The sequence below is a fragment of the Schistocerca nitens genome, chromosome 1 (genome assembly GCF_023898315.1).
Source record: "Schistocerca nitens isolate TAMUIC-IGC-003100 chromosome 1, iqSchNite1.1, whole genome shotgun sequence".
In the NCBI taxonomy this organism is placed as follows: Eukaryota; Metazoa; Arthropoda; class Insecta; order Orthoptera; family Acrididae; genus Schistocerca; species Schistocerca nitens.
The window spans coordinates 22,334,018-22,359,704 of NC_064614.1; the positions used below are offsets into that span (position 1 = coordinate 22,334,018).

Genomic DNA, 25,687 nt, shown 5'->3' on the forward strand with positions numbered 1-25,687 from the left:
CCCTCTCCACCCCCGCCCCTCCCACCAGGATATAACAGCTACATCCCGTCTCCCCACATTCATAGAAGCATGATTAGCACATTTCGGCACACTAGACGTGATAACTACCGATCAAGCTCACCACTCAGATTTATCACTCTTCATCACAATGTGTAACCTCTTTGGAATCAAACGTAACGACACGGCATGCAGCGTGTCACCTCCAGAGCAATGTGTTAGTCGAATTGTGCCACAGTATTCTCAGAGCCACCCTTATGTGCCACAGTAGTTTGTGGGATGAAGCTTTGCTGTTTGCTCTCGTTATTTGAACCGCCCTCAAGGAGGCCTTACAAACCTCCCTTGCTGAAATACTAAATGAGGAAATCAAAGAAGCTTCTTGCCGATTTCATTCTACTCATACAAGACACTGAGGTACAGACCTCCTGGTACTACACTCCTGGAAATGGAAAAAACAACACATTGACACCGGTGTGTCAGACCCACCATACTTGCTCCGGACACTGCGAGAGGGCTGTACAAGCAATGATCACACGCACGGCACAGCGGACACACCAGGAACCGCGGTGTTGGCCGTCGAATGGCGCTAGCTGCGCAGCATTTGTGCGGAGCTCCATCGCAGTCTTTAACACTGGTAGCATGCCGCGACAGCGTGGACGTGAACCGTATGTGCAGTTGACATACTTTGAGCGAGGGCGTATAGTGGGCATGCGGGAGGCCGGGTGGACGTACCGCCGAATTGCTCAACACGTGGGGCGTGAGGTCTCCACAGTACATCGATGTTGTCGCCAGTGGTCGGCGGAAGGTGCACGTGCCCGTCGACCTGGGACCGGACCGCAGCGACGCACGGATGCACGCCAAGACCGTAGGATCCTACGCAGTGCCGTAGGGGACCGCACCGCCACTTCCCAGCAAATTAGGGACACTGTTGCTCCTGGGGTATCGGCGAGGACCATTCGCAACCGTCTCCATGAAGCTGGGCTACGGTCCCGCACACCGTTAGGCCGTCTTCCGCTCACGCCCCAACATCGTGCAGCCCGCCTCCAGTGGTGTCGCGACAGGCGTGAATGGAGGGACGAATGGAGACGTGTCGTCTTCAGCGATGAGAGTCGCTTCTGCCTTGGTGCCAATGATGGTCGTATGCGTGTTTGGCGCCGTGCAGGTGAGCGCCACAATCAGGACTGCATACGACCGAGGCACACAGGGCCAACACCCGGCATCATGGTGTGGGGAGCGATCTCCTACACTGGCCGTACACCACTGGTGATCGTCGAGGGGACACTGAATAGTGCACGGTACATCCAAACCGTCATCGAACCCATCGTTCTACCATTCCTAGACCGGCAAGGGAACTTGCTGTTCCAACAGGACAATGCACGTCCGCATGTATCCCGTGCCACCCAACGTGCTCTAGAAGGTGTAAGTCAACTACCCTGGCCAGCAAGATCTCCGGATCTGTCCCCCATTGAGCATGTTTGGGACTGGATGAAGCGTCGTCTCACGCGGTCTGCACGTCCAGCACGAACGCTGGTCCAACTGAGGCGCCAGGTGGAAATGGCATGGCAAGCCGTTCCACAGGACTACATCCACCATCTCTACGATCGTCTCCATGGGAGAATAGCAGCATGCATTGCTGCGAAAGGTGGATATACACTGTACTAGTGCCGACATTGTGCATGCTCTGTTGCCTGTGTCTATGTGCCTGTGGTTCTGTCAGTGTGATCATGTGATGTATCTGACCCCAGGAATGTGTCAATAAAGTTTCCCCTTCCTGGGACAATGAATTCACGGTGTTCTTATTTCAATTTCCAGGAGTGTATTTTAGTGAATGAACGATCACGTTAGACATATTCACTTGTCACGCCTCCCTCCACACTCGGCACTCAAGGTCCTCATACAAAAATTGCTCTCTAACTGCGAACCTAGGCAACGGCATTGCCGCAGTGGATACACCGGTTCCCGTGAGATCACCGAAGTTAAGCACTGTTGGGCGTGGCTGGCACTTGGATGGGTGACTATCCAGCCTCCATGCGCTGTTGCCATTTTTCGGGGTGCACTCAGCCTCGTGATGCCAATTGAGGAGCTACTCGACCGAATAGTGGCGGCTTCGGTCAAGAATATCTTCATAACGACAGGGAGAGCGGTGTGCTGACCCCACGCCCCTCCTATCCGCATCCTATGTGAGGATGACACGGCGGTCGGATGGTCCCGGTAGGCCACTCGTGGCCTGAAGACGGAGTGCTTTTAACTGGGAACCTATCATGTTGCAAGACGACACAGTACAATCGGCAATACATTCACTGTAAATAAGACCCTTCAGAGTTCTTAAGAGGGGCACACATGCGTTCCTCTTGATGGTCAAGTGTGCAAAATTTCTTCAAGATCGGAATAAAACTGTAGGTTGGTGTAGAGGTGTGTAAGTAAAGTACACTCCGCCATGAACCATTCAGAATGTTAAGCAGACAGCGCCCTTCATCCTGCTTTGAATATCAAGTGTGCCAAATTTCATCAAGATAGGAATAAAAACGTACAATTTGTCGAATCCCGTTAGGTAAAGTAACCTCTGCCATGAACCCTACGAAATTTTATGTAGACTATGACCTTCCTTTTGGTTTCAAGGTATAGTGTGCAAAATTTCATTAAGATTGTGTGCAATACAAACACAAGGACACAATGAAAACGCACTTTCAGTTTTTCTCAAATTTTCCAATTTTTCGGTCGATTTTCCAAAAATTTTATTTCATAAAAACCTTGTCCTGAAAATTACGAACACAGCAAAAAAAAAATTGCAGAATTGGTCCAGCTGTTCTCGAGTTTCACGCTTATCAACGCATTTGGCAATTCATTTTTTATTTACATAGATAATAAGCCCGAAATATACGCATAAAGGAAGAATGTACAAATAAAACCCAATATTTTTTGACCTGAAATTAATATGTATATATAATGTTAGGGTTTGTCTTTTGGTGCTCAGGTAAAATGAAAACTTTTAATTAACGTTCACAGTACGACAATGAAGCGCGCAGACTAAACGGCTGGGTAGCGCAGCTCAGCAGTAATATGGGCAGGCAAGCAAGTTTCCCGCAGCCTGCCCGGGTTGGGTTCTGCTTGGCTTGGCTGGGAGTGAAGCAGCCTGCCCGTTCTGTTGACAACGCGCGGCGGCCTGCCCGCCTGGCCAACGGGCAAGCATGGGCGGGTTAAAAGCGGAACATGTACACCTCTGCACTCAACACAGAAGGTACTCTTGACAGACGATAGTGCTCGCATCCGCCGCTTGACCACTTGTACACCCTACCCTGCAACTCTGACCGTGCCTCCATATCATCCCACTTTCCAAAGGTGGTGTCCTCATTATAACCTACACCCTCACCTCAGGCCGGGACGGATCCGGATGCAGAGGCAAACACTCCACCACCACTTCCCACCACCTCCTCCTTGGACAGTCTTTGAGTGTCCTGGTTTGGGCCCGTAAGGTGCCTCGTGCTCCAGTCACCTTAACAAACAGCTACACAGCAAGAGCACCAAACGTGATGTGACTGTAAGAAACTGTCCAACTGTGCAGTGTAGCCAGTCATGTCAAAGCTTATCTCACATACGCCTGTGCGTGCTCATCCAACCAAACAACAACATATAGTTCACATTTCGCATCAGTGCTCCGCACTTCAATGGTGGAGGTGGGTCCCACGTGACAGGCTCTGCGGGGAAAACGACTGCGACTCGCATCGCTTGCAAGTGAAGAGAGGACCATTCGTGGACACGTCAAAGACTTCAGTGCGTTCTCGGCTGCGAGACGTTGTTGCCATGGCATTGTATCGCAATCCGTGAGTAAAATATATGCGCAATTAGCTCATTCGATTCCAATATTGAGACTTTCATTGACACCCAGTACGCAATACTTGCATAAAATCACTAATGTTAGATGATAACAACGTGAATAGACACTGTTATGATATCATAATGCAAATTACATCGTTGTTGTTGTCGTTGTTGTTCTTGTTGTTGTTGTGGTCTTCAGTCCTGTGACTGGTTTGATGCAGCTCTCCATGCTACTCTATCCTGAGCAAGCTTCTTCATCTCCCAGTATTTACTGCAGCCTACATCCTTCTGAATCTGCTTAGTGTATTCATCTCTTGGTCACCCTCTACGATTTTTACCCTCCACGCTGCCCTCCAATGCTAAATTTGTGGTCCCTTGATGCCTCAGAACATGTCCTACCAACCTGTCCCTTGTTCTTGTCAAGTTGTGCCACAAACTCCTCTTCTCCACAATTCTATTACATCGTTAATCCATAAAAACTGTGCTAAGTAGTGTATAGCTTCTCAGTCAAAAATGGTTCAAAGTGGAACGAATGGCTCTGAGCACTATGGGACTTGACGTCTGAGGTCACCAGTCCCCTAGAACTTATAACTACTTAAACCTAACTAATCTGAGGACGTCACACACATCCATACCCGAAGCAGGATTCGAACCTGCGACCGTAGCGTACGCGCGGTTCCAGACTGAAGTGCCTCGAACCGCTGGGCCACTGCGGCCGGCACTTCTCAGTCATGTTACAACTGTCTACTTCTTTTGCTTCTGCTTCTGTCCCGCTCTTTTCCCAGGGTAGGCATGGTTAAGATCGGATTTGGCATGGTCAATTGAAGGGGTGGGTGGATGCCCTTCCTGAAGCCTCCCCATACCCCCCCGGGACGGAATCAATCCAATCCAGCTGTCTGCGTCTAGTGTAAACCATGAAATAGTGCGAATGTGTTTCAAATGTCGGCGAGTCGTGTAAATGAGGCGGGACATGGGGACGACCTCGGTATTCATCTAATGGGATGTGGAAAACCGCCTAAAAAGCACATCCAAGCTGGCCGGCACACCGGCTCTCGTCGCCAATCCGCCGGGCGAATTCGATCCAGGGCCGACGCACCAACCCGAGTCCAGGAAGCAGCGCATTAGCGCTCTCGGCTAGCCTGGCGGGTGGTCACGTTACAACTGCAGTTGTCATTAACGCTGTGAACAGATTCATACTACATAGAGCCCACTGCAAGTGTCTTATTGGGTCCAAGTTGGTACACGGCAGGACAGCCCATTTCACTATCATCGTCTCCGAACTGTTCCTACGTTGTTGTCGGTACATGATAGTGAGAAATGTGTTACTATATGCAGCATTTTAAATTTTCTTAAGTTCAGTAAGAGAGAAGGGAAAGCAAAAAGGTGGAAGGAGTATATAGAGGGTCTATACAAGGGCGATGTACTTGAGGACAATATTATGGGAATGGAAGAGGATGTAGACGAAGATGAAATGGGAGAAACGATACTGCGTGAAGAGTTTGACAGAGCACTGAAAGACCTGAGTCGAAACAAGGCCCCGGGAGTAGATAACATTTCATTACAACTACTGACGGCCTTGGGAGAGCCAGTCCTGACAAAATTCTACCATCTAATGAGCAAGATGTATGAGACAGGCGAAATACCCGCAGACTACACGAAGAATATAATAATTCCAATCCCAAAGAAAGCACATGTAAAAATTAGCGAACTATTAGTTTAATAAGTCACGGTTGCAGAATACTAACAGGAATTCTTTACAGACGAATGGAAAAACTGGTAGAAGGCGACCTCGAGGGAGATCAGTTTGGATTCCGTAGAAATGCTGGAACACGTGAGGCAATACTGCCCTTACGACTTATCTTAGAAGAAAGGTTAAGGAAAGGCAAACCTACGTTTCTAGCATTTTTAGACATAGAGAAAGCTTTTGGCAGTGTTCATTGGAATACTCTGTTTCAAACTCTAAAGGTGGCAGGGGTAAAATACAGGGAGCGAACGGCTATTTACAATTTGTACTGAAACGAGATGGCTGTTATAAGAGTCAAGGGACATGAAAGGGAAGCAGTGGTTGGGAAGGGAGTGAGACAGGGTTGTAGCCTATCCCCGATGTTATTCAATATGTATATTGAGCAAGTATTAAAGGAAAGAAAAGAAAAATTTGGAGTAGGTATTAAAATCCATGGAGAAGAAATAAGAACTTTGAGGTTCGCCGATGACATTGTAATTCTATCAGAGACGGCATAAGACTTGGAAGAGCAGTTGAACGGAATGGACAGTGTCTTGAAAGGAGGATATAAGATGAACATCAACAAAAGCAAAACGAGTATAATGGAATGTAGTCAAATTAAGTCGGGTGATGCTGAGGGAATTAGATTAGGAAATGAGACACTTAAAATAGTAAAGGAGTCTTGCTATGTGGGGAGCAAAATAACTGATGATGGTCGAAGTAGAGAGGATATAAAATGAAGACTGGCAATGGCAAGGAAAGCGTTTCTGAAGAAGAGAAATTTGTTGACATCGGGTATAGATTTAAGTGTCAGGAAATCGTTTCTGAAGGTATTTGTATGGAGTGTAGCCTTGAATGGAAGTGAAACATGGAAGATAAATAGTTTGGACATGAAGACAATAGAAGCTTTCGAAATGTGGTGCCACAGAAGAATGCTGAAGATTAAATGGGTAGATCACATAACTAATGAGGAGGTACTGAATAGAATTGTGGAGAAGAGGAGTTTGTGACACAACTTGACTAGAAGAAGGGATCGGTTGGTAGGACATGTTCTGAGGCATCAAGGGATCACCAATTTAGTATTGGAGGGCAGCGTGGAGGGTTAAAATCGTAGAGGGAGACCAAGAGATGAATACACTGAACAGATTCAGAAGGATGTAGGTTGCAGTAGGTACTGGGAGATGAAGAAGCTTGCACAGGATGCAGTAGCATGGAGAGCTGCATCAAACCAGTCTCAGGACTGAAGACCACAACAACGACAACGAGTTCAGTAAGGAGATGATAATTAACCATCACAAATGCCCCCATACCGAATGTAACACCACCTCCTATTTACTTCACTATTTGCACCGGATAGGCAGGTGACAAGCGAGTTCCTGTCTTTTAACAATCTCCTTCGTAATTTATAGTCACGTACAGCGAACACCAAAACAGCGGGTCGAGTGTTGCACGTTTTAGTGACAGTGGAGCAAAGTTGTGTGAGGGTGTGAGGTGACTGTCGCCCCACTGACGGGAGCAGTCGGCTGCAGACTGCTGCGGTACAGAGCACCTGCCGCGGACGCCCGCAATTTAATAAAGAGCCAGCCGCCCCAGGCGGGCCGCGGTCGCTCTCTGCCGCGCCTCCACCTCGCGCCCCGACAGATTCAATTTCCTGCGTGGCCGGCCGCGGGATATGAGACCCGGCGCCACACAGGGCGCCACTCTGCCTCCCAAGGTCTAGCCTGGCCGCCGCGCAACCCACACCCCACTTGTTACTTCTCCAGGTCGCCAACTCTCTAACATCACCACAGCACGTTAGAGCAAAGGAGTGTAAGTCGACGCCTTAACCCTCTGAGTACCCTACAGTCAGAGGACTGCGCGGCTGCGTATACTCGCGGCTACACCCTGTGATATCCAGTGTTCATGTAATCTGAAACGTGGAACTCACTGGAACTAAGGAAAACGTGGAAAGCTTTCTCTTCACACAACCTGTTTATTTAACTATATATAACCATAAATATTGTTTCTTTTTTTTACTAAATTAACAAATTTGGAAAATGAATAAGCTCTTGCAAGAGAAATCAAAACAGCAAACAGTATTACAATAAATACAGGGCAGCCGGACATGCAGCCCGCCCGTTATCGGGTGAAACAGCGGTGTTTACTACCGCGCTAGACTCTTATTAAATGCCCTTCTGCAACACATGAAAATTATATAAGCACCGTTGATGACAAAGTGATTAAATTACTCAAAACAGATGACGTAACCTTTAATTTTAAAGCTGTATGTCGAGAGATTCGTCTCTAAGACGGGCACCTGTGCTTAAAGGTTAAGCAGATTATGAAACAATATGACAATGAGAAGGCTTACTTCAAAGCAACCAACCTTTTAATTTCAGTCGGCAACCAAAGTGTGACTGGATCCCAACCCGTTCAACTGGTTCAATTGGCTCTGAGCACTATGGGACTTAACGTCTGAGGTCATCAGTCCCCTAGAACTTAGAACTACTTAAACCTAACTAACCTAAGGACATCACACACACCCATGACCGAGGCAGGATTCGAACCTGCGACCGTAACGGTCACGCGGTTCCAGACTGAAGCGCCCAGAACCGCTCGGCCACTGCGGCAGGCCTTCCAGCCCGCCCATTCTGACAATTTTATATTGACTACAGACCTCGTGAAAGTTCGCTGTTAACATTTTCAAAGGTAATCTGCAGGAACGTCTTAAAACATTACTTGTAAACACTTTTTACAAGACAACTCACTCGGCGGAACCACAAGATCTAGCTAAAAATACACCAATAATGACCCGGGCATTCAAACACAGCAACGCACAGCTTAGTGCAACAGGTTATTCAGATTATAACTAATGCAATTACAATCAAAGAAATGAACCGGTTAACAAGTAAATTTTACCACAAGACCCCTGTTTTGTTTAACGGGAACCTGTGCGTTAGTACAATTGTTCTGGCTGTATTTACTACCAGAAGCTGATTCATTAGAACATTAATGATCGGGTGTAAACCAGAAAGGAAAGGCAGTATAATAAAGGGACAAATTTTCAAACGATAACTAGTGTCTTACTACAATTCTACGGCCTAAATTTACGACCAAAGAGCCGACCGAGTAAAACTGTGAGGGTCGGGTACAAACCGGATAATAAATAGGACGGCAGGTAGACAATGACACAAATCACCACGAGGATTACAGAATGCTGGTCGCTGTGCCACAGTGGTTCTAGGCGCTTCAGTCTGGAACCGCATGATCGCTGCGGTCTCAGGTCCGAATCCTGCCACTGGAATGGATGTGTGTGATGTCCTTAGGTTAGTTAGGTTTAAGTAGTTCTAAGTCTTGGGGACTGATGACCTCAGATGTAAAGTCCCATAGTGCTTAGAGCCATTTGAACCATCTTCCTCATAGATATTGGCAATGGGGCCGCAACAGGGATAGTCGATACTACACCTGAGCCAGTGGCGCCAGCCAGACAATCCACTAATTCAGTGGCGTCATGGCTCATAATCTAAAGCAATAAAGTGACACTTCCACAACTACTGTTCTGTGGTGTCGTTATGTATCTTAGGACCTGGTTTTTTTCAGTGGCCACTTGATCAGTTGTTGGAACACATTGACAATGATAGTTCCGGTTTTTGTAACCGAGAGATGACAAGTTAATCCCGTTTGGGCCATTAATGAGCAGACCACTGCCTTGAGGCACTAGCTGCATCGCAATCCTAGGTTGACCTTGATCACAGCAGCTCACAACAACCACTTCGGGTCCATACAGCGTATATTTCAAATATACGCCTGCTCTATAAAATTAGGGTTGCGGTCCTGTGATGTCACGTGGGCATCCTTCCGCTCAAGCTTCCGCTACGAATACTTGGACCTTGGGTGGTGCTGTAGTAGTCTGGGTCACTTGGGTCGAGCTCATACAGAGAACTATCACGTACAGATGAAAATTATGAGCTATACTCCAACTCCCCATACTAACAAAACAAATAACGTACAATGAATAACACTCTCAAAATAGAATACAACTGTTAGCAATCTCTCCCCTGAAATCCACACTGTATTCATATACAGAGACGTGTAAACAGTCATAATACGGCGCTGCGGTCGGCAAAGCCCATATAAGACAACAAGTGCATGGCGCAGTCGTTAGATCTGCTACTGCTGCTACGAAGGCTACGCCGAAAGTTTTTAGCAGAATGTGTGAAAAATAATTTATTTGCAAAAAAAAAAAGTTTACAACTTTGCAAAATTCTCTCCATTAGCATGTATACATTTTTCCATTCTCTGAAACCACTTAGAAAATATGTCAGTCGATGCTTCTTTTGGGATGTCACGTAGTTCAGTGTCGTACGCTGCAATGGCCTCTTCATTTGATGAAAACCGCTGTCCTCGAATTTTTCCTTTTAGGGAACAGAAAGAAGTCACAGGGTTCAAATGGTTCAAATGGCTCTGAGCACTATGGGACTTAACAGCTATGGTCATCAGTCCCCTAGAACTTAGAACTACTTAAACCTAACTAACCTAAGGACATCACACAACACCCAGCCATCACGAGGCAGAGAAAATCCCTGACCCCGCCGGGAATCGAACCCGGGAACCCGGGCGTGGGAAGCGAGAACGCTACCGCACGACCACGAGATGCGGGCGAAGTCACAGGGGGCCAGGCCAGTTGGATAGGGGGGGATGGGGTAACACTCACACATTTTTTCCCTTCTGCAGAAAGTCCGTCGTTCTGGCAGCCCTGTGCGAAGACGCATTGTCGTGATGCAGCAGAAGGTGCCCACTCTTGCACTTTGGATGCGTTGACTTCCATGTAGTGATCACATTTGGAAGACAATCGTTCACGTACCATTCAGCATTGACTGTAGGACGTGTGTCCAAGGTCGAAGAGGTTAGATGCCCGATCTTTGTGAAAAAAGTTGCCACCATCTTTTTTCCAGAGCTCCGACTTCGTCGAACTTTTGTGGGTGGTTCCTCCCCTGGAAAGCACCACACAGAAGACTGTCTCTTCGTTTCAGGGTCATAATGGTAGACTCAGGTTTCATCACCTGTGACGATATTGTAGGTGTCTTTGGACTTCCCTGCATTGAATTTTTCGAGCATGAAACGACACCAGTCCACTCGCGCCTCCTTTTGGCTTTCTGTCAGGGAATGTGGCACCCAACGGGCACATCTCTTAGTAAGACCTAAGTGACTATGAACGATGGTTTTTGCTGCTGCTGATCCAATATTTAGGGTCCCTTCAATGTCTCAAAATGTAAGATGTGGATCTTCTTTGATCATTTTCCTCACAACATCAATGTTTTCAGGAGTCACAGCTGCTACTGGCCGACCGGGACGAGGTTAATCTTCAACTGACTGCCGACCCCTCGAAATCACGCGAAACCAATTTCCAACTGTGGCCCTAGAAGGGGAAGCTTCACCAATAACACACAGCAAAGGAGAATGGCATTCTTGGGCACTTATACCCTTTTTATAATCGTAAAAAGTCACGGCGTGAAAGTCGCGGCGCGACAGCTCCATCCTGCACCGTCTCTGACTCAGCACTGCCTGCGCTTTCTTACCGCGCTGTGGGGGGGATCACCGCTAGCCAGGGGCTGCGCGCGCTCGTCCCAAGGTCGAAAAACATCGTTCTTCCGAATGAAAACAACCCCAATGTCCTCCGCCTTACGGTTTACTTTCGGCATAGCCTCGTATAACGGCAGGTTATTAAAATTTAAGTGAGTCTGAACGTGGTGTTATAGTCGGCTGACGAGCAATGAGACACAGCATCTCCGAGGCAGCGACGAAGTGGGCATTTTCCCGTACGACCATTTCACGAATGTATTGTATCAGTAATCCGGTAAAACATAACACCTGCGACATCGCTGTCGCTTCAAAAAGATCCTGCAAGAATGGGACCAACGACGATTGAAGAGAATCGTTCCACGTGACAGAAATGCAACCCTTCCACAAATTCCTGCAGATCTAAGTCCTGGGCCATGAACAAGTGACAGCGCGCGAACCATTCGACGAAAAGTCATCGATATGGGTTTTTGGAGCAGAGGACCCAGTCGTGTAGCCTTGATGACTTCATGGCACGCAGATTTACGCCTCGACTGGGCGTGTCAACACTGACATTGGACTGTTGATGACTGGAAATATGTTGCCTGGTCGGACGGGTCTCGTTTCAAATTGTATGGAACAGATGGACGTGTACGGGTACAGAGACAACCTCATGAATCCATGGACCCTGAATGCAGCAAGAGTCTGTTTAAGCTGGTGAATGCTCAATAATGGTGTGGAGCGTGTGCATCTGAAATGATGTCGGACATCTGATATGCCTAGATACGACTCTGACAGTTGACACTCATGTAAGCATGCCGTCTGATCACCTGCATCCGTTCATGCCCATTGTGCATTGGGACAGACGTGAGGAATTTCAGCAGGACAATGCGACCCCCGACACGTCCAGAATTGCTGCAGAGTGGGTCCAGCGACACTATTCTGAATTGAAACACTTCCGCTGTCCACCAGATTCCCCAGACATGAACATTACTGAGCACAACTGCGGTGCCTTACGACGTGCTCTTCAGAATAGATCTCCACTCCTTGTACTCTTAGGGACTTACGGACAGCCCTGTGGGATTCATGGTGTCATATCTATCCAGCACTACTTAAAAATTACTCGAGCCCATGCCACGTCGCGTTGCGGTACTTCTGCGTGCTCGTGGTTGCCCTACGCGGTATTGGCAGGTAGTAAATGCGCGAGTCAAACCGCATTGCATTTTATTGCAGTAAGCTATCTTGCAGGACGGGCTCGCAGCTTTGGAATCGGTGGCGGTGACAGCCGCTTGTATCTCGGAGTGATTCACTCCCGCCTGTCGCTAGCACGACCGTGGGAAGCGCTACTATAGTACAATTCTTTTATCTTGGCGGCTCGCGCATGCCCGCCCAGACGCGCGAGATTGCTGCGTTGCCAGTTGCAAACGACGCACGCGCCAATAGAAGCAGTGCCATAGTATAGTACAGTTCGCAAACTTACGTTTAGGGGGGAGCGCGCAGTTCATGAAGTAAAGCCACCACGGCTTCATTAAACCTTCCGCTGCTACAGAGACGTGCTCCCCGCATTCCGCGCTGCGCGCGATTTTGTCACTGCACTGCTCGCCTGTGCAGACACATCGTGTTCCGACTGCTTTGACAGTCTTATCATTCGATTCCACTAAAAATATTTGGCCCAAAAATTAGATTTTTACACATCTTCTTGACTGATACCTTCCCCCCATAAATGACTTAATTTTGTTTCGATGTGCAACGCGGTTATTATGCAGCATTAAATATAGTAAACCATTGCACGAAATTTTGAAGAGTTTGCAGAGGTAAAAGTCCATAGAGCATACTTTCCGTATGGCCGATTTTAGTTGTCACAATGTTGAGAATGAAATGTGGACAAGGTACCTAAATTTCATATAAAATGTACTCTATAACATTATCTCATTTAAGTACCACATAGGTGTCGTATGTAATATTGAGAAATATTCCGTCTTTCGCGACTGTAACAAAAGTTTTATTTACACTGAGCACGTTTGGCTTTATTTTAAATAAAGAGACAAAGCATTAGAAATTTCAAAAAAATGCATTCAAACGAAAATAATTCGTGAAGTAACGCACTTCGATATTGTTTTTAAATAATGAAAATATTACGTTCCACACAAGGTTTGAACTCATAACCTTTCACATAGAAGCCCATCACCTTAACCGTTACGATATCGCAACTCGTTTAACTGCAGAACCCATGAAGACTCTAACACGTCACGCAAAATACTGACAAACACTGTTGGTATGACTATGAATTATTCACGCTTCGTCGAAGTACAATAGAAAATAAACAATTACCGCTGTTCTTTATTGCAAAAAAGCGGTTCGTGTGATTGATATAAACACCTTTCCTTGCTATCGCCTGAATTAGGAATCTTATTGCTTGTTTGGTTTAATTAATTAATAGAATATGAAGCAATTGGTATAAAGAATGCTTTTTCCAAACTTTCTATAAAATAAAGTCTGCTATCAAGACATTGCTTTTGTTCTATTACTTTATTTATGACTGAATGTTTCTAAAACTGAAGACACTCGTCCATGCTCTGCACTGCAGTCGAGATCTGGCAACGTCGTTCTCTGTTCATTGGCTGCCTCTGTTTTGTGACGTCAGATGCGCAGAAAGACCCTAAACTCGGCCGCCAACATAAATGACGCGCACTTTAGTGTCAGTTCCAGCGACAGAATATTCAAAGCCTTAAGAATCTAAATAAACTACACTAAATCATATTCAATTTCGAAGAAACTTTATATTTAGCCTTTTGTTATAAAAAAAGCTGGTTGCAAAATCTAATCTTTCAGGCTGGGAAACTTTCAAAGTTAGAGAAAATTACCAAAAACACAAAAAAACGACACTTCGTCCTTTCCTATCAGTTGGAATCATTCCTGAAGTTTACAAAATATTAGGTCAGTATGTTTGAATTTTATACTTAAATAACGTTCACTATTTTTAGTTTTCGTAATAGAGAATTCAGTAAGAATTGAGATGAGGACAGTGATATAAGTTGTTAGTGTTGTGTCTATTTCATACAGCATAGACACAATGAGGTAGCTAGGTGCACGCTAAACTAACGCAGACGGGCTTGAAGTTCTGGAACATGAGACTTATTAATGAATAAGAGGAAAAGTACGTAGATGCGTTTTATACTTATCTTTATTCTCTTGTTGGAATACATCTCTCTTGAATATTAGTACGCTATTAGCACTGATACAAATGGCGCCTTGCTAGGTAGTAGCTATGGACTAAGCTGAAGGCTATTCTATCTGTCTCTCGGCAAATGAGAGGAAGACTTGGTACGTCTGGTCGCAAGCAATGTCGTCCGTACAACTGGGGCGAGGTCTAGTCCGTGTCTTGTGACCTGCCATGTGGTGGCGCTAGGATTGCGATTACACAGTGGCGACACGCGGGTCCGTTGTACTAAGGACCGCGGCCGATTTAAGTTACCACCTAGCAAGTGTGGTGTCTAGCGGTGACACCACAGTTAGTTTGAAATGTGGGGTGATGGCACCTATTTGATTTGGAATCTAAAGCAAATTAAAGAGCTGTTTGCCAAATTTTGACATTTTTCCAAGAGATGAAACATTCGCCCTACACCCGAAAATTGTTATATTTACATGACTTTTAGCTACAGAGTTAACGCGGACTCTGCTAACAAAAGTATTAACGATGTTTTTCTTCACCACTGTTTTTAACATCGTCAGAACATTATTTAAGTTGCAGAGAAGCGGGTTGGTGGCCAGACGCCATACTGAGGTAGGTGGAACTTTTGTGGTCGACAGTACGACGAAAGAAGCAGTAAGCATTTACGTGAACTTCAACCCAACAACGCCGCAATTAGTGCTTTAAAGCCCGGAATTACAATATAGAGTTCGGAAGAGTGGGAATTGTATATAAAAGCAGCTGTGTTAAATGAATTTGTTGAAGTGCTTCACACGTTAGTGAAAAAGGAAATATATTAGGACAATAGACACGTTTGCTAACGAACGTGCTCAAGAATCGGCAGTCACTGAAACAAGGTGACAGAGTACGTCGGCGACCGCTCGGCAACAAGAGGCGGCATTTCTAATGCAGCGAGAAAACTGAAGAGGCAGCAGACGACGTGCTGACAGCTGAAGATCGCCGGGCGCTATTGCAGCGTCCAGCATCCGGGGCGGTTGGCGGCCCTGTAAGCAGCGGGGACCCGGAAACTACTTGGTTGGGGCAGAGCTTGGCGGACGGATACGAAGGTTCATCTCGGCGTGCAGTCAACCGGACGAGACGGAAGATAAGTAGTGTTCTACTTTACTGTCGGTGTACATGTGCTACGAAACTGTGCAGAATGGCTGAAAACAATCAGGAAATTGTAGATTAGAAACTGGCCGTAGATTTGGGGAGCGTTAATGCTAAAAATGATTCCATGAGTAGTGGTTGCAGTTTTGATAGGTCACAAGCTATTACGAGTAGCAATTTGACAGAGTCAATGTATGCTAATTATGGAACGGATAGTCAGCACAATGTATCGGAACCAAGTGTCCCAATTACGCCTGATAATGTTAAAGAAATAAAGCAGGAGCCAATGTCAGCTGCTAGTTAGCAGAAGGACAATGTGTCAGATATCTTGACAAATATCTTGCAACATATGGCACAAATAAATTTTAACATGTGTAAAATGGGAACGGATATTGATAGTAAGATGAATGGTTTGGGTTCCGAAATTAAAACGTCATTGAATTCTGATATTGATGAGAAAATCAATAAAACGGGTAATGACATTGATACAAAAATGACAAAAATAGGGTCAGGTATAAAAGGTTCATTAAGTTTTGAAATAAACGAATTAAATACTTAAGTGGTCGAAATGGAATCCAGAGTGGAAAATAAAATTTCGAATTCGATGGATTCATGGGAAAATGACATGACTTCGTTTGGTAATAATATTAAAAGTGACATTAATCAGGTCATGCAAGAATGTAATGCTGCAATTGCAGCTGCGGAAAGTGAACTAACGTCACAGATAAGGCAAGTTGCTGAGGATAGTGTTGAGTTAGAGGGAAGAGTAAATTCTGAATTAGATAAAGTTCATGAACAGATTCAGAATGTAGAAAAATGCTGTGAAGACAGTCACATTGTCTTAGAAAGTAATATTAAGGAAGTAAATCATGCGTGTATGAACGTTGGTGTGCAAATGTCTAATAAAATTACTAATATGAAACTAACATCAGTCAAACTTCCTGGCAGATTAAAACTGTGTGCCCGACCGAGACTCGAACTCGGGACCTTTGCCTTTCGCGGGCAAGAGCTCTACCATCTGAGCTACCGAAGCTCAGATGGTAGAGCGCTTGCCCGCGAAAGGCAAAGGTCCAGAATTCGAGTCTAGGCCGGGCACACAGTTTTAATCTGCCAGGAAGTTTCATATCTGCGCACACTCCGCTGCAGAGTGAAAATCTCATTCTGGAAACATCAGTCAGTTTAGTGCTGAGGTAAATGAGCAGCTATGTTGCCATGAAGGTAGACTAACAATGATTGAACAGAAAGCTAACACCAATGATGTGTGTGTAGTGTGTAACGGTGTTGTGGAATCTACTGAAGTTGCCTATGAGACCCATCGTCAGTTTTTGAAATTTGACCCAAATAAGAATGTTAATCCAAAAGAGTTTTGGAGTGATTTCAGAGATGTGTTGCCTAAATTGTGGGACGATAAGCCAAAGGTTGATTTCATTCCATTAAATTTAATGGGGGAAACTAGAATATGGAGGAATTTAGCTTCTGATAAGTATGATAGTTTAGGGGATTTCAAACAGGCTTTTTTCGAAGAGTACTGGGGAAAGAGAAACCAGATGGAAGTTTTAAGCAAGTTTTGGTAGGGGGAAAAGGATTACCCAAAGAAAGATTGCATCAAAAGTTTATACAAATGTGGGTGACTACCTTGTCATATTTAAATGCAAAAGTGGAAACAGAGCAGATCACTAGGGGCGTAGAGGAAAGTTCCCATTGTATTGGCGGAATAATATCAAATCGGCTCCTCGAGATGATACTGTTAGGTTTATCCATTATTTAGAAAGAGTAGAAAACATTTCGAAAGAGCGGGAAAATAACAGGAGAGAATATGGGTCTCCCGCGAGACCCAATGACAATAGGACGGAAGTCAATGTAAATAGAATAGGTGTACAAAGAGGTAATGGTTACCGGCGTAGGTATAGAGGAAGAGGAGGTACTGTTGGAATGCTGGAATTAGGTTCAATGACAGCGAACAGTATTCTGACTGCAATTAGCTGCGAGCCGATGACGTAATGGATAAGTGTCACCTATACGGTAACATAAACATCAGAGGCAACGACATCACAAGGCAGGAAACGCGTAGCCGTCTGTGATGATGCTAGCGTTTGCAGACTGCAACCGTGTAGACCAAACCCGCTAGCAATGCCCTTTGTAAAGAAGGCACCTACTAAACAATGTACTGAATGTAATGCTAATGAAATCAGAAGAGCAGAGAAGAGTGAAACTGAGAAGCAAATTATTTCTTTAGAAAAGGAAGTAGCACTTCGTGGAAAGGAAAGTTCTAGTAAAGATCGCAGGAACCATGCTAAGAAGGAAATTAATACAGAACGTAAGGAATCAGATCAGGTGGTGGGAGTGAATCAGCACTGCGAAACCGATGTGAGACTACCTGTAGACGGTGGAAGTGACGCTATGGGAATACAAGAGGATGTTGTAAATAGACTGAATCAAGTAATTTCAGAGACTGGTGATGAAGGGATGGAAGAGGAAGAAGAAGTAAATGATTTATATAGTTCTGACGACACCTTGGAAAGGGATGCAGAAACAAATATTATTCAGGAGAGTGAGAAGTTAGAGAAATGTTTTGATTTGTCTATAGTGGAACGGATAGTAAAAGTCGCCATTAATAATGAAGTGAAAGGGGGGGGGGCAGTTAAGATAAATTTACTTTCCACAGAAGGGGTAGGCTTTGACAGGCGTGAAGTAGTGCAAGATTTATTTTAAGAACCTAAGTCTGAAATTAGAAGTGAATACGTGGGTCAACCTATAGTAGAAGTGCTGTATTTGAAGCAAAGGTTCCTTGCTTAATAGACACCGAATCAGAAGTTTTCGCAGTGTCACAGAATTTTGTGAATGCTGTTCCAACAAGTAAACAACTAGTGATAATACCTGTGAGTCGGTTAACAACTGTAGCGGCCACGTGTAAAAGCAAGAAAGTAGTAAAGCGAGAAATATTGTTACCAATCACTGTAGGTGGGATACACATAGAATTGAATTTTTGGATTATCAATGGACTCAGTGTGGAAATGTTAGTAGGTACCAATTTCTTGAATAAATGGGGTAATTTGCTGGCCGGAGTGGCCGAGCGGTTCTAGGCGCTACAGTCTGGAACCGCGCGACCGCCACGGACGCAGGTTCGAATCCTGCCTCGGGCATGGATGTGTGTGATCTCCTTAGGTTAGTTAGGTTTAAGTAGTTCTAAGTTCTAGGGGACTGATGACCTCAACAGTTAAGTCCCATAGTCCTCACAGCCATTTGAACCATTTTTGGGTTAATTTTGGAACCAATGATGCAATGATTAGAGTGAACGGAAATCTGGTAATTATACCGTTCATAGGTAAAAAACATAGTGTGAATATTGAAGTAAGTGATACTGCGATCCGATACTGTAGGACTGATGAGGTGACTGAAGGTTATAATGAATACGGCGAAAGGAAGGAATTAGATCATTCTGAGCTAGAGAATGTCAGCATCAGGGTCGATGAAAAATTAGAGGAGCTAACTGATTTGACGAATGTACGGAGACAAGATCTGAGGCAAATTTTAAATAGGCGTTTTGAAGTATTTTCTGACCTGCCCAGATTAGTTCGGAACTATGAGCGCTATTTAACTGTGAAAGAAGATGCACATTTTTCCCGAAAATCTTTCGCTGTTCCGTAAGTGCATAAGGAAGCTGTTCGCGATTTGATACAGAACATTCTCGAATGGGGGATAACTGAAAAAACAATTAGTGTCTACAACAACCCATTGCTTGTAGTACCTAAGAAGGATGGCTCAACTAGGTTAGTTTTGGACGCCAGGGCATTAAATAAAATTATCTTACCAGAAAGTGATAGACCTGAAAACGTAGAAAAATTATTAAAAATATTTAAAGATTCAGATAACTGTTTACGTGGATGGTATATTAGTTTCGACACCCACTTGGGAAGAGCATTGCATAGTGTTAGACAAGGTACTAGAGGAAATTAAAATGGGGGGGAATGCAACTGAAATTAGACAAAACCGAATTTGTGAAGAAAGAGATTAAATTCCTGGGACATATATTTAGTGGTGAAGGGATTATGCCTGATCCAGGTAAATTATAGGCTATTAGAGATTCTGCATCCCCAACTACACATAAAGAGCTAAAGGGTATGTTTGGCCTTTTCGGATTTTACCGAAAATTTTTACCGGGTCAGTTATTTAATGAACCTTCTTTGAGGGAACCTTTGAAGAAGAACGTGCCTTATAAGTGGACCCAGGAGTGTCAAACAGCTTTCGAAAAACTTATAGAAGCACTAGTGGACAGTCAGATTTAGAACCATCCTGACTTTTCAAAACCTTTTTGTTTAGGATCAGATGCTTGTAGTTACGGTCTGGAGGTGGAATTGTTCCAAATCGAAACGGTTGGTGAAGAACCAGTCCACAAAACGATCGCCTTTGCAAGTCGGTCGTGGCAACAAGCGGAGAAAAATTATAGCACTTCGGAAATGGAAGCATTAGCCGTTATTTTCGGATTGCAGAAATTTGATCAATATCTTTTAGGACATAAGCTTATAGTTTTTATGGACCATAATGCTCTAACATATTTAGATACTTGTCAGCTTAAACATGGCATACTGAGGAGGTGGTACATGTACTTACAGCAATTTGACTATGGATGAAGTATATAAAGGGTTCTGAAAACATCGTGGCAGATGCATTAGCTACAAGTGTATTGGGAAAGGAGCAGGGGGTGGATCCACTAAGAGACAGGAACTGTGATGAAATTTTGCTGTCGGTTATTCAACTGCAGGAAGCGGGAGTGATTAAGCGCATCTCCAAGAATCTTAGACGGGAGCAAAACCAGGATGATAATTTGAAATTACTAAAAAGCAGGATAGGTCACCCTGACTTTCCAAAGTTAGCCGAATATTACCAGGTGTACAAAGTTATACATTTCCGACGGAGAAAGAACACTGATGAGCACTGACGCATTTGCTTCACCAAATAACGTGGATTTGTTAACTGATTTTATACACGGGAAGTATAGGCATTACGGAGCCCTTAATTGTATTGCTAAATTGAGTGGTGATTTTTTGATAACATGTAGTGTCGAGTGCAAAAGAGACTAAAATACTGTGACTGATGTCAAAAGGTATGAGGAAACAACAATATTGTGCAGGCACAAATGTACTCTGTGGAACCTCAAAACAAATTAGATTTAGTGGCAGTGGATCTTTTTGGCCCATTTCCAATCTCAAGAGGATGTTGTGAGTACATGTTTGTACTGGTAGACGGTTTTACTAAGCATATAAAATTTTATCCAAATAAAAAGGCTAATGCTAAGGTAATACAGAGTAAATTGAAAAAGGTCGATTTTGTAAACATTGTGGTTCCAAGAGCAATTTCGTCAGAAAATGGGCCTCAATTTATTTCTAAGGATTTATAGGAATATTTAAAGAAGAAAATCGTGGAACACATTAAAATTAGTATCATTAAGTATCATGAAAGAATTTAATCCTCTCTCCATGACATACTGTCTTAAGAAACACTATGCCTGGGCTAGCAACTTGGAATAGTATGAGGAGGTAAGTGACAATTGTAAACATGAAGCCACGGGTTTTGAGTTAGTATAATTAAAGGGGGGAATTAGACCTAATAATCTCCTTTTTGATTTAGTGGAAGTAGCAAGGGGAGAAAAGAAGGTAGCACGTGCCAACATGGGAAAAAATGGCTTTGGAAAGGAAAAGAAGGCATGATTCGAGGGCGAGTTTTACCAGTTTTCAGACTGGTGACCTGGTGCTGGTAAAAACTAAAGAAAAGTATAAAAAACTTACATCTGAAACTAAAAAAATTACGGATTAATATGTGGGACCTCTTATAATTATAGCCAAACCCCATGCCAATGCCTACCAAATACAATATATTAAGCCACATAAGTTACTTGGCTTGAGAAACATAATTGATTTAAAGAAATATGTGCTGAAGGAACCATTAAATAGCAATAACTAAGAAGCCTCAGTGGATATGCATTCTCTGAGTTGGAAGGTGGTTGACGATCACGAGGCGTCCCTAGTTGTTGACAGTACTATTTCCCTTTCTTTTGTGTTGCCAACCTTCCTCTTCATCATTGAGAACTTTTGCTGTCATCTTTCCTTCTTCCCTGTTGTTGTATATAGTGTACGTAGTGATAGAATAGAGTCTGTAGAGTGGGTTTAGTAGAGGCAAAAGGAAGACAGTTTTAGAGAGTAGTTAGAGTACATAACATAACTATGAAGTGACTAATCGAGAGAGAGAAAGAGGAATAAAAGTATACTACAAGGTGAATACACAGTAATGTGAAGAGTTGCCAGAAGCTTTTGTGACTAATAAAGATGTTGTAAGAGATGTGTTAGAGGCAAGAGAGTGGCCTGTTCAAATGAGTGAAAGTAAGTTCTCTATTTGATGTCCCTTGTGGGTGGCTTATTTCAGTAGTGCAAATTTATTGAATATAGGATATATGTTTGGGGGCCCATAAGGGGGCATGAGTCAGGTGTAATAATTCTCTATAAGGACCTTATGTATTCACTGTCTATATATTATGTAATTTGGATCATGAGATGATGAAGAGCCACAGTAACTGATTGTTATTAGAGGTGTTTTGAGAGCCACAGAAGTTGGCTGGAGTTAGTTTCAATAATGACTAGGAGGTTAAGAACTTTTCTATAAGGACCCGTGGTATTTTTCTTGAATGTTGTGTACAAGATGCAGAGCCACAGAGGTGTCCGATATCTTCTATGAAAACTTTTGGTATTCTTTGCCAATAATAATGTATATTCCTCATATAATATATGTCTAATGCGTATTGCTAGATCCACAGAAGCTGGCAAGGATAACTTGTAGAAAATTTATACGTTCTTGCTATAGAATAGGTATTCTTTGTACATAGTAGTCGATAAGATGTGCCTCTGAGCTATTGAAGTGGATATGAATAAATTTCAGTGATTTTATAGAATTGTTTTCTCTTTTGCATGATGTATATAGGTGTTGCAGAATTGCAGGAGGTGGACTGAATGATTTTGAGTGCTTAATAAATTTTGTATTTCTTTACATAATGTGTAATGGTGTTATACAGAGCAGCCAGAGATTATGTTTAAGGATGTTGTAATTTGTTTGCGTATTATAGTTTATTTATGTAAAGTCAAGCAGTAATATTTTCTCTTTTGGAACAAGGTTAAGAAAGAGTAAAAATTCTGAATCAGCAAAATTTGTAACAGTAACTTGCTTAATGATTAAAACGGATTTTGGAAAAAGAATTCAGTAGTAGTGCCAATTTTTGGTATTGTTAAAGATCTGAGGGACACAGTTAATTCATTTTTCACTGAGTTAGTTAATACCAAATGTAAAGAAATGTTGGATTAATAATGAATATGAATTTGCCTAAGAAAGAGTTTTGAGTAAAGTGAAACTGTCACTGCAGTAAAATTTTGAAAAAAAAAATTGAAAAGGTCTTTGAAAAAGTTTTGCTTTTACCTTTGAATCTGAGAGTCAAGCTTTGAAAAATCTGTAATTAGGATAAATGTGTGTGTTAGGTTAGAATGTAGATACTAAGAATGGACACTAAGGCGTACTGTATATTGTTTGTATGAATAACGCAACAGAACCAGAAACGGTACTGAGAAAGAACCCGATTGGTGAGACAGAGCTGGACCCTGTACCCCAGTGACAAGCCATGATGTGACCCATTTGTAAGTGTTAGTAATCCGCACCCATTTGTTTCGTCAGCCAAAGTAGTCGAAACCCCAATTTTGTTTTGGAAAAGTGTTGTAGGGATAGACGACCCCTGTATCGCCATAAAACTTTATGTTTCAGTGAGGTTTTTGAACGCTTCATAAGCGATGAAATAGATTATTTGTTTTGGGTTAAAAATTAGGTACAAAATGAAAAAGTTTCGTCATGAGTGTTTTGTTAATTTAAATTGAAAGAAAATGTTGTAGTATTGGATTGTGGGAGAGAAAAGAATTCCAAATTTTTTTGTGTAAGAATTTTCTGTATGCCATCAAGCCCTATCCAATGACTATTTGATGTAATTATACGTAATATTGTAACGCAGTCTGAAATATTTTGTTTATTTGTGAAAAACTTTAGTTCAACATAGTGTTTCGTAAAAACCATTTCAGATTTGACAGAGGCTATATGGATATTGAAATTCTTCCTATTGGCTCCACATTTTGTAAGAACCATAAACATTCTTAAAAGAAATTTTTGGTTCTTAGCGGGTGTGTAACGTCGCGAGTCAAACCGTAATAGCATTTTATTGCAGTAAGCTACCTTGTAGTACGGGCTCATAGCTTTTGAGTCGGTGGCAGTGACAGCCGCTTGTATCTAGGCGTGATTCACTCGTACCTGTCTCTAGCACGACCGTGGGAATCGCTGCTTGTGCCGGTTCCAACGCCGCAAGGTGTACCAGTTACATTGGCTCTTCAGTTTATACCGTCCTCTAACCACTGACGAGCACTCAATACGCCGTGAACCATACAGATCTCTTACTAATTATCACACATAAATTCTTGAAGGCACTAAATTATTAATCTCCAATATTCCAGTCATAGCACTGTAGCACAAGGCAAATTATTTCCGAACACCAGCAGAGTCTACAGTGTAATCCACTAAACATCCCAATAATGGGAAAAGCATTATATTACAGTTTCAAAAAATGTACACACTATACCGACTCTCTCTCTTCTTTGGTATTAAATGTTTTGATTTTAATTTATGGTCGGGATTATTTGGGAAAAGGGAGAGGATATTTAATACACTGTTTGGGTCGCGTATATTCTGAACGCTAGTAAATACGGCTTACATATACGCCAACGATAATCAAAATTGCTGCACAGGCAAAAATATTAGTATAAATGGTTACAGGTTGGCTTGCAGTGTCTCAATTCCGTTATCCAAACTCATGGCTAGTTCAAACTTATTCAGAAAAAGCATGAAAATATTGCAGTTATTTGCCGATAAATTAATTGTTGCGAACAGAAAGGCAGTATAAGCACCTACATAGAGTGAGGATTTGCATTCACGATAAGTAATTTCATTCGCGTCACACTGGCATCAGTTTCGTTAGGCGTTTAATTGTAAGAAGTATTTGCAAACTCAAAGATACCATGAAAAGAACCTAAGCCTTGTTGCCTACTGCAGTTAAATTCATCTGTGCAACTGCGTAATGATTTCCAATATAATGAACTTTGCAAATATTAATACTTGAGAATTATCAGTATTCAATGTATATATTATGTTAACTTAAGAGTGAAGCCCATACTTAGTATTTTAATTAATTTTAACGTAATGGTTGGATGTGCGCCATAACCACAAAAGAAAACCAGATGGGAAAGTTTCGGCAAAACTCGCTTTCAGTAATTATTTTTATTTAAATATTCCTACAGGGAGGGAGAGGTTTTGAATAAGAACTGGAGTAATTCACTTTTTACCATATATTGTAACGGAAAATACGTACATCAAATACTTAGTGCGTCAGAACAGCTAAGCGACTTAACCCTTTTACAGCAGAGAAAAAAGTGGGACTGGATCTTTGAACCAAATCCTTTTTAATATTAGTAAAGATACGATTTCCATCGTTATAAAGAATATCTTAACTTATAGTTACTCTTTGATATTATAATACATATTGTATTAACATTTTAACACAGAATATTTCATATTAACGAGTTGTAAATTTTATAATTATCAGTCTTATTAACTACTGTTTTTATAGACAGAAATACATACAGTTCTTTACTTTCTTTACACTTCACATGTACACGTCTGGTACAGTTTTAGTTTAATGTTTATAGGGCTTTTAAAACGGCATCACAGCGCACCCTGAAAACTTTAAAGCCATCTATTTTGCAAGACCTGCTTGAAATAACCTTAAAATATTTGTGTTACACACTATTTGGCGGGTACAGTAAGTTGTTACTGTCATATTTGCCCTATGGCTGGAGGCTATTTGGAATTATTGAGTGAAAATCAATAGTAGGGAGATAGTAGTATCAGCGCAGTTCAAATTAATATAAAAATTAATTAAATTGATCAATTAATTATCCCCCACCCTGACCACGCCCAAACTGACACGCACCACGCCCACCTCAGCCCTGGATTACATCATGCGTTTTTCTCAACCAGCAAGTGCGCCCCAGTCCCCTTCCCCCCCTCTACACACTCCCCTCCTCCACCCCTCGCGCAACTTTCGAATTTTGGCGGGACTTTCGAATTTGGCGGGAATTTCTTCGTCTCAGGGCTGTGCTGACGTCCCACTCCACACACCGCCCGGGATTTGGAGAGGTTATTACAACTGCCAGTGCCCTTTACGGTACTTGAACCCT

General features: G+C 43.0%; 1 pseudogene; it reads left to right on the forward strand.

Annotated features, from left to right (window-relative positions):
• The first annotated feature begins 1,922 nt into the window (after positions 1–1,922).
• On the forward strand, positions 1,923–2,039 carry LOC126207016 (5S ribosomal RNA; annotated as a pseudogene).
• The last annotated feature ends 23,648 nt before the right edge of the window (positions 2,040–25,687 follow it).